Consider the following 10,583-nt stretch of genomic DNA (forward strand, 5'->3'; position numbering starts at 1 on the left):
ACAGCTATTGTACAACGAGCCTAGATATCTGAATTTTAGGCACTCTAATCTCACCTCAACTTGACTCTTCTTATGCCGACTAAACTTGCAATGCATACATTCAGTCTTACTTCTACTTATCCGAAAACATTTATACTCTCTAGTGCTTCTCCATAGTTCAAACTTTTGGTTCACACCATTGTTGGTTTGTCAATTAGCACAATAATGTCAGAAAATAATCGGACCTCAACTTGTATTGTATTGGCTAGCTCATCCATTGCTACGGTAAACAAATACAGGGTTCAATGCTGATCCTTGGTGTAAATCCACTGTTATGGGAAACTCCTTTGTACCTCTTACAGTCTTACTACTGTTTTTACGTCAGTGACGGCTCGTTCATACATGTCTTTTATGGCATTTATATATTTAACAATATTTCCTTTCTTCTCCAATACCCACTAAACGAGTTAAACCAGGTGAAGCGTAATAAGGAAAAATGGAGAGACTATTTTGATTAATTGATTCAACTCAAGATCTACATACATCTGCATACGAGTAAAGAGTGCCATGAAAAATATGAAGTTTAGAAAAGCATGTGGTCCAGATAGTATCCTCACATAGGTTTGGAAATGTCTTGGTGAGATTGAGTGGGATGGCTTACCAAGCTATTTAGTGTTATATTAAGAAGTGGCTCGATGAGCGGAGAAGGACTATCCTGATTTCAGTTTCTACGAACAAAGGAGATATCCAAAGTTGTGCCAACTATCGTGGCACTAAAGAAAAAATTCAATTTAAAATATGAAATAAACTATCCAAGCGCTTGACGCAGCTGACACAAATGGCAGTGCACAATCATCAAAAATTTCTGCTAAAACAAGAAACTTGAAGCTTGACTAATGTCAGAGTTCTCCAGAATTTTTGGAATGGATACAATATAGGTTTCAGTGAAGTGATGTCACGTACCCTCAAATGCACTTTCTAGACAATGACTAAAAATTGGCCTCATCTGCAGCTATTGTACACCCAAGGGGTTGAATTTGATCTATCTGGATATTTCTTTTTAATAAGATGTACATAATTTGCTGCTTGTAGACAGTCGATGTGGTAAACTTTAACATTCTCTGAGTTTCTGCAATTAGCAGCGATTGTACCAGAAAACTGAATTTAAGGTTGAGGTAAGCCATTTTCATGTTCTTGATGACTCCTGAGTCAGGGAATTTCCATAAATGGGGCCTTTTATAAAACTAGTACACTACTATAAGTTATTTTTAAAGTCTGTCCACCTAAGTATAGTGGACTAAATTTTCTAATTTATCCATAGAAATGAAAGTCCGTCCAACTACTTTAAAGGAAGAATTTAGGAATAATACATTCCTCTGCATACTTGTTCCAACTGTTGAAAGCTGTGAGAAAAGACTGAAAAATATCACAAACACTATTTATTTAGTGAATTCTTGAAGATAGTTAAGCAAAAAGTTGGTAGAAATATACTGGGGTAAAGAATAATACATAGCAAGTTTGATCAACTAGAGATTTATACTATGTATCAGAATACAAGATAAAAGATGTTCTCGCTCACAGATTTGGAGACAAAGCCCACAGATCCAGGTCTGTAAAGCTTGCACTGAAACTGTTATCAATGGTTCCAGCAGTATCACCAATCTTAAAAGCTCCAGCTTGAATCCATCCGACTGTAGCTTGAAGTCATTGAGCAGAATCATGCTAGATTCATGTAGTCAGTGAATGACGAGTACCAACTCGACTCCAATAAAAGGCAGCTGCTTTTTCTCTATCAGATTTCCTTGCAATAAAAGCAACCTTAACATTTGCCTCTGAACTTAGGATCCGACAACACAAGCAGCTCGTGAGCTCTCACTGACTAACTTTCACGTGACAGACATAAAATCTTTAAGAGTTGGCACAGTGCATCTGCTAGCAATCTGACGATGAAACTCAAGCACAAGCGCGCTTTTTGTATTTACTGTTCCTTATGGATGATATCTCCTGCTAGTGCTGCCTGAGCCTGAATAGCATACAGCTTCTGTAGATCATTAAGTTTCTCCATCAATTTTAGGAAAGACGGGCGAGATTGTGGCTCACTGAGTTGGACAAAACAATTAAATTGCATATCAGCTTAAATCAAAAGATGAGTAAAATTAATGTGATTCAATGCAAAATGATTGCCAGGGCTAGCAGCAGAGGTACATGGCCCTAAGGGGGTTCAATTGAATCTCCTTCGATGAAAAATTATAGTGCGCAAATAAGGTAAAACAACTGCATAAGCAAACCATTAGAGAAGAAGTAAAGGTGGCTCAAAAATTGCTCTAAGTCATAGGTTCGAATTCCAGGTACAGCATTCTTGCATTTTTTTAAATTCATTTTAAGAATTCCCGGATCCGCCACATGCCAAAGCAGATGCTTTTCCATTGCAGTGAAAATGCAGAAGTGATGGGATTGGTTTATTAAAAATTTATTCAGAGAATCAAATTCAGCCAGTAATACTTTTCGTCACTTGTAAATGAAATGCACTGAACTCGAACCTCCTTTTCCTAAAATATCCATTTTTAAACATTATTAAAACCTTCAATGTTCCAAACTAAAATAATATCATGCAAGAGGCTATCCAGGTTATATATTGTCCATTGATGTCTCTTTTAATTTGATTAGCAAAGACGATATTGATTGTGTTCTGATGTCATCTCAGCCTGGTTTGCTGAGGAGGACTTTCTTACAACTTCAGGACAAATTTGAATGTCAATGCAATATGCCTTGGTAGTTTCAAATAATAATTAGACTAATTCATAATCTTAAGCATATATATAATTGTAATCCTCATAAGGCTATTTGCATCAGCAAAACAAGTTATGATGGCAGAAAGAACTAAGATGCAAAACCTATGCCAGCAGCTCTCAATAATACTAGCCCACTGCAGATGAACATACTTTGGGATATCTAGCCGCTGATTCATGAATCCTACAGCTCCAATCACCTGCGATCAACTCCAAAAAGTTGTTCTTTATATACTACTGTATGAAGTAAAATAACCCACTTCAATCTTTTAATTTCTTTTGCATGAAGAGTAGGGGGTTCTTCACCGACCTGAGCTAGATAACGGAATTTAATGTAGTCCAACTGAGAGGAAGCTGAAAATACCTGCATTGGATTGAGGTTATCCCAAGGGATTTTTCCAGTGGCAAGTTCCCACAGTATCACTCCAAAACTGTATATATCAGACCTAAATGCACATCCAAAGAAGGATCGTCAGTAAAATATTCAAGAATCTTCATAAAAACTGACATATTCATACTTGGCATACTTCTCATCTGAAGGTTCACTACGAAGAACTTCTGGGGCCATCCATTGAGGCTGCGAGAGAATTAAGGTAGAAAGTCAGATGGTCATTTGAAGATGACACACCACAGGTAAACTAAACTAGCTCATATGATACAGTAAGAAGGAGAATTCCTGAGTTCAAGCTGAATACCGTTCCTTTACCCGTTTTTGTTGCTAGATATGTTTCATGCTTAAGACGTGACAGACCAAAGTCCCCAACCTATTGATATTTGCAGGGTGAGAACTTATTCAACATATTAAAACCTCTTTAGTAATAGACAAAGAGGAGATTAGCAAATGAAAAAGAAAAAATGACAATCAGATGAACTGAAGTCAAACCTTAACAGTCCAGTTCTTGTCCACAAGAAGATTTGAAGACTTCAAGTCACGATGAACTATAGGTGGGTTGAGATGATGCAGATAATTCATGCCACGGGCCTGAAAAAAGCAGGAAAAAGAAACATGATAGTTAACCTAAAAGAATAACCCTGGTAGCTCCAAATATAAATATTATAATACTAATAGCAAGAATTTGATGATCAGCCAACACATAAAGGAAAAGGATATGGGCAAATCCAGTGAAAATAATGGATGCTACTCTTGGTATATTTAATATAACCGGGAATACAAAACTCATAGGAACTTACTATGTCTAAAGCCATGTGGATCCGTCGTCTCCATTCTAATTTGGATGAATTCCTCTGTAACAGCCTGAACAAACTTCCCCTACAACAATGGAAAAGGTGAAATAGTTTATCAGCTATACACGAACAAGACTGATGCAGTCACAAGGAATAGGAGCAAAACAAATTGAACGGGTTATTCAGCATGAAGAAGGAAGATATTTACCGTGGCAGGAACTCTGTGACAATGCAGAGGCGGGTCCCTAGGCCCCATTGCTGGAAAGGCTCGGCTTCAAAACCGTACGTGGAGCTTCCGCCTCATACGGCTCCTCTAGGGATGGAGGTAGGCCCAGCCCAGGCTTGTGCGGTTAAGGTTGTTGTACACGACCTCATAAGAAAAGAATGAAAAAAACGATGTTTCCAGCTTCTGGTCTTTGACATAAAGAAATAAGTTCAGGTGAAGTTACTGCACCCATGAATAGAAGAATATTTGGATGTCGAAGTAGTTTCATAAGAGACACCTTCAAAAAGAGTAGGCAAAAGGCCTGTCAGGGATGCTTCTGGATCAAGCATAATGTAACTAACCATTTTCCATTAGAAAGGAAAAACATTAAGCTTAATTATTTCCAAGACATACTATGGATGAGTCCTTTCATTGTAGGACTATTTTCCTTCAGCAACTAATCGGCTAATATAAAATCAAATAGCATTTGGTTTGGAAAATAAGAAGAAGGACTCCAAGAGGATGTTGATCAAAATTATTAGAATACAAAAGATAGATTCACAACCATGGATGTCTGATATCCGATTCTCCAGATAAACCAAGGCATCAGGACAGAAAGCTCCCAATCCTTATACCTTGATCAAGTGCGTTGGGCTTTAGAAGTGACGAAGAGCATAAAGGGCAGGTGGTGAAGGACTTTGATTCACTATTAGTATTTGATAAATAATTTTACCACTTATATATGTTTTTCTCTTGCTCAGAATTTTTATTTTAACTAGTAACATAATTGTGACAGTGAACTGGGAAAATGGTATTTTGTTTTAGACACATTTAGTTCCCATCATTTGCAGATACCTCTTCGCAGTGGTCATGTGTAAACTGGGATTGATTACACAACAAAATTCAAATTTTCCAGAAATCACAGAGTCGAAGAGCAAAAAAGGCTCTGCTTAGTGCTCATTATCTTCTAGCTTCGTCTTTCTCTTCAAACAATCCAAAGCATAGAATTAGTGGACAATACATTGCCAGTGAGTTTGGACCTTGGTTCGCTGCATCCAAGACTTCTTTAAAGTCTACATCAATTTTATGACAACTTCTATGAAAGGAGAGACCATCATTACGACTGCATATAGGTTAAAATTTTATGGAAAATTTCACTCAGAAAAAGGCAAAAGCATTTCAATATTTATGAGAAAGACAGACCTCCTGTTTGAAGGAATATATCACTTCTTCAGAATACTCTTGCTTTGCAAATACTTTAACAGCAACATCCTGCACAACAACAACATCATTACGTTACAAAGGAGAACCAGCAAAACAACCCTTTTAGAAAAATAGCTAGTAAATCAAGATTTCAAGTTTAGAAAGAAAGTAAGAGATGCCTCATATAAAATACAACAAAAATACTTGCTTACAGTTTGATGTGATAAAAGATTTGCTGGCTTACAGCAATTTTAAACTTTGACGCCATCCATATGGCGGGACCAAGAAGCCAGATTGTGTTTCAGGCTATAAGCATAAGCTCCCAGAATAAACGATAACTTACAAATATATATTTGAACAATATGTTATACGATGACGTCTAATCAACTTTGTAGTATGTTTAATTCACAAATAAATGCTTAGAACATTCTGTCTCCAGGAAGATTAGTGAACGGATGAGGCAAAGAACTCCTGGCAAAAAATAATAATAATAATAATAATAATAAAAGAAGAGGCAAAGAACATACTGATCCATACCACAGCGCATGATAAACTTTTCCACAAGAACCTAGAGAAACACAGATAAAAGAAATGTGAGAATGCAGAGAAAAAGAAAAAGGTGATGGTAAGAACTGCAAATACACAAGAATATCATAGCTTTAAAGCTGGTAAGGATTGCTCGTTGCAAAATAAATGTATTAGCTTCGGGAAGAGATATACAATATTTAAGTGCAATTGACTACTAAATTCTGATTATTCTGCACAACAGAAGCATCTACAGTGGCTGGAAAACAGAAAATGAAAGCAAACTACATCCTTGTCTGATACCAAAAGATTCTATGATCAAGTTTGGAATAATTGACAGACTTGTTTTTGACAATTTCACTGATAAAAGGAGTTCCGCACCTTCTCCAATCTGTTCTCTGATTGTTAAGTCCTCCCACAAGATTTCATAATCCAGGTGACCAGTATCTACATCCACCTTACTAAGAGCGCTACTGCTGGTGCTTCTACAGCTGCTAGCACTGCTTGTGGTGTTGACACTAAATGAAGACGACCAGGATCCAGAAGCTTCATAGTTTGTTGTCCGGCTAGTACCAATAAACTGATTATTTGGTTTTGGTGCATCATAACTGTTACTGTGACTCAACTCATTGTCTTGGTCATTGATTAGCCAAGGCCATACAAATCGTGTAGTCTTTGCCTCTGACGCTTCTCGCTCGTTGCCTTTCCAGGGCCATGATAAGCTTTTCTTTGCCATCCACGCCTCTGCCTTAGAGGTGATAATCTTTGAAATTCCTTGTTTTCCCTCACTCTCATCCCCATAATCACTTGAGGTTTTCCCTGGGGAGTGCTCCTCTTTTGCAAGACTAGAGAATATCCCAACTGGAGAAGGGTGAACATCTCCCATAGATGTGCTGCCTCCACTTGAATTTGCATCCTTCCTGTGATCTGGGAGAGCAGCATCAGAAATGTATGGTCAGAATGATGACTATCTCCACTTCCACCTTCACGAAGCACGCTGCTATCTCCTGTCTTTATTTTTGGCTTAACCTTGTTGCTCACCTTTGAGGCCTATTATGAGGTTTCGACATGTCAGCTTATGCCACCATTGTATACAGAGAGTAAAGAAAACCAAAAAAACAAAAGAAAACTAGGCAACTACCCAGACAAAGACAGTACTAACCAAATTAGATATTTTAGAGGCAATGGTAACTTGCAGGGGCTGTTGGGGATCAAGTACAAATTTGGAAGAAGCAAGGGTCCTGGCTCCAACTGCTCTGAATCTCGTATCAGCTTCCAACGGCTTCACGCCGATTGATGCAACCCCTATTTCTTGAAAAGGCCTCACATCACTCGATACAGAGATAATACCGACGAAAATACCATCATCGTCATAAAAAGGGGTACTGGTAGCAACGACTACAAACCTATCCCCTTTCTTAGTCTTAACTGGAAACTGTCCAGTCCAAATCTCACCCCTTTTCACTTGGCGAACAATGTGATCAGCATCACCATAATCCCGAGCATCTGTTAGGAGCTCAATAGGATTTCGTCCAAGAGCTTCTGCAGCAGAATAACCATACAGTTGTTCAGCAGTTCGATTCCTGTACAACAACAGCTCAAATAACACTTCTATGTTAATAAAATTGAACAAACGTGACAAGCACCAATAAGGTCTAACTAAGACCAAATAAAATGTTCTATCTATCTGTACAAAGTGTTTAGTGTTCACTGATGCAAGATTTTACTAGCTAACTGAAAAGCAAACTCAGATAGTTAAAAACACAAGCTCAATCTCTTCCACTCACTTCTTTTCTCTCCCAAGTCCAGATGAAAAAAAGGAAAAAAGAGAAGGCAAAAAGATAGGAAGTCTGTTTCAATTACTCACCAGTAAATTATAAGACAGTTGACATCAAATATATGCACTGATTGTCCCATTGACTGTAATATATTTAGTAGTGTTTATCAGTAAACTTCACTGCAGCAGCGCCTCTACTGTTACTGTTGTCTTCCACCCCTATATTACTACTCTCTCTTTGTGATAATGAAGCATGCTGGAAAGAGGTTGACCCCCTTTTCCAGACAGCCGCAGCACCACAATCAAAGCCACCACCATCCATAAGACGAGGCAGCCGTTGCGGGAAGATTGAACGGGACCTTTGTCTCTGTAATCTGTGATCATCAGAAATCATGAGCTTAGACATCTCCTGCTTCAATTGGCCATGCCCTGCCTCCAGTTCTTGGATCTTCTTTAGCAGCTCCTCAACTGGTGATGTTGGTCCTTGAGCTGATGCTGTTGTCTTATCCATTTTGATCCAAGATTCCAAGATTGATTAAACCCCACTTCAGATTCAGCCAGTTCGACTTTTCTTCCCACAAAGCTCAGAGAAGAACCAATAGGATGGATCTATGACTAATTCCACTGATACCCCACTATATATCTGTGTCTATATAGCCTTTTTCTAAATAACCAACAAATCGCCAAGGTCAGTGATGCAAGGTTTGAAATTCAATGGACAGTGGGCCTCCCCTCTACCCTTATCCAATTAAATCCTAGGCTTTTATCCGTAACGTGCGCCTAAGCCACTAATCACATGTTGGGATGTTACCACTAGACCAAAGACGTGGGGGAGTGTCAATATAGCCATATACAAACAATATCTGCAAATTTGAAGTGCATTTCTTGCTGAAAATGAAGAAAATGGCCACCCTTTCAGTTCAAGACCACCTTTTTCGGCTGTAACAGCTAGCTTCCTCATATCATTTCTTTAGATAATGACTGTCAAAGGTTAATGACGCAATAGATCCAAGTACGTACATTGTCCTTGCATTGGGTGTAATACATAGCAGCCATGAGGAGCCTTAAATCGTGAACCTACATTAGTGATCCTAAATAACCTGAACAACATCAGCTTGCTATGTATGCTATATGGACTCCTTTATGTATATGCAATAGCGGAGTCCATGGGCTCACGGATGGTCAGTTGAACGGCCTTTGCCGGAAAATTATCCCGTATATATTGGTCAAATACGGATTTGTCTATGTTTTTTTTTCTTTGTCACTATTACTTCTTGTATATTTTAAGAATTTAACGAAGAACTCACGTCAATATCATATCAGTTTCAATAAAAACGTGCCAAAGGCAAATCAAAGAACCTTATAACATAAATGGCAGCAGTCACATAGACAGTTAGAATCAAGTGGTGTCATCCAACACAGCTTCGCCTAAGTTTAATTCTGTCAGTGTGTATATGATTTTATTTTATTTTTGAAAAACAACGTGTATATACAGTAGGTGTCATTGTGTCATCCGAAACTGCTTCACCGAAAAAATTGACTCTATAAAAAGTTAAACCTCAAAACTCTATAGTGCCACCTAAGACATCACATTTGCAAATCCTCGCATACGGTACTGATATAAATGGCAGTCCACAATCATCCAAACCTCCGGCTAAAACAAGAAACCTGAAGCTTGACAAATGCCGGAGATTTCCAGAATTCCTGGAATGGATCCATATAGAGTTTAGTAAAGTGATGTCACGTATAATGCACTTTCTAGCAAAACAGCCTTGGAAAGGGTAAAAAGGTCTTAACATAAGTTCCAAATTTGATGATCTCATGCCTCTCATGGTTCAGACTTCAGAGATATTGGGGGTCAAACGAATGACTAGAAAATTGGCCTCATCTGCAGGTATTGTACAACGAGCCTAGTTATCTTAATTGCTTGCATTTTGGAGCCAAAATCAAGTATAGTATCACCTCAACTTCACTCTTGTTATGCCGACTAAACTTGCAATACATACATTCAGTCTTACTTCTACTTATCGAAAAAAACTTACCCTGTAGAGCGTTTACCCATAGCTCAAACTTTTGATTTACATCCATAACTAACATAAACAGGTTCGGGCTCAATGCCGATCCCTGGTGTAAACTCTTAATTATGGGAAACTCCTTTATATAGCTTACTATTGTTCTCATGCTAGTCACGGCTCCTTATACATGTCCTTTATGGCATTTTATACATATATATTAAACGAGGTGAAGTGAATTAAAGAAGATTCGCAACAAGTGTTGTCGGGAGATAATGAGATCAAAGAGAGATAGAGAGGCTATTTTGATCAATTATTCACTTGTGTATCAAGCCTCACCTCCTGAATTGAGTTACGTCATTGAACTAACTTGCACTCCAAGTATTCTGTTTTAGTCCAATTCAACCCGAAACCTTTAGACTCAATCTAAAATACGAAATAAATACTTACCTACAACTCCGGACCTAAAAATTCTCACCGCTTGTACTAATCTCCGCGTACGCCACTGACATAAACGGCAATCCACAATCATCCAAAGTTTCTGCTAAAACTAGAAAATTAGAAGCTTGACTAATGTAAGAGTTTTCCAGAATTTTTGGAATAAATTCAATATAGGATTCAGTAAAGTGATGTCACTTACCTCATTTTCTCTGCAATCAATGACTAGAAAATTGGCTTCATCTGCAGAACTTTGCTGTTGTACACAAACAGCAGAAATTGGGCATTTTTTAAATAAAACAATAATTTGAAGTCTGCCCTTCATTGTACATCATATAAATTTGGAACGAGCCTATTAAAAGGAAATTATTTGAATGACCCTTACACAAGTCGAGAAATTATCCAAAAATTAAAGGAATAGTAAAAAAGAAAATTCATGCAATTACTCTAAAGTCGAAATTTAGTTAACT

General features: G+C 37.9%; 1 pseudogene; it reads right to left on the reverse strand.

Annotated features, from left to right (window-relative positions):
• LOC109235723 lies at window positions 1,397-10,583 on the reverse strand (annotated as a pseudogene).

This window comes from Nicotiana attenuata, chromosome 12 (genome assembly GCF_001879085.1).
Source record: "Nicotiana attenuata strain UT chromosome 12, NIATTr2, whole genome shotgun sequence".
Classification (NCBI taxonomy): Eukaryota; Viridiplantae; Streptophyta; class Magnoliopsida; order Solanales; family Solanaceae; genus Nicotiana; species Nicotiana attenuata.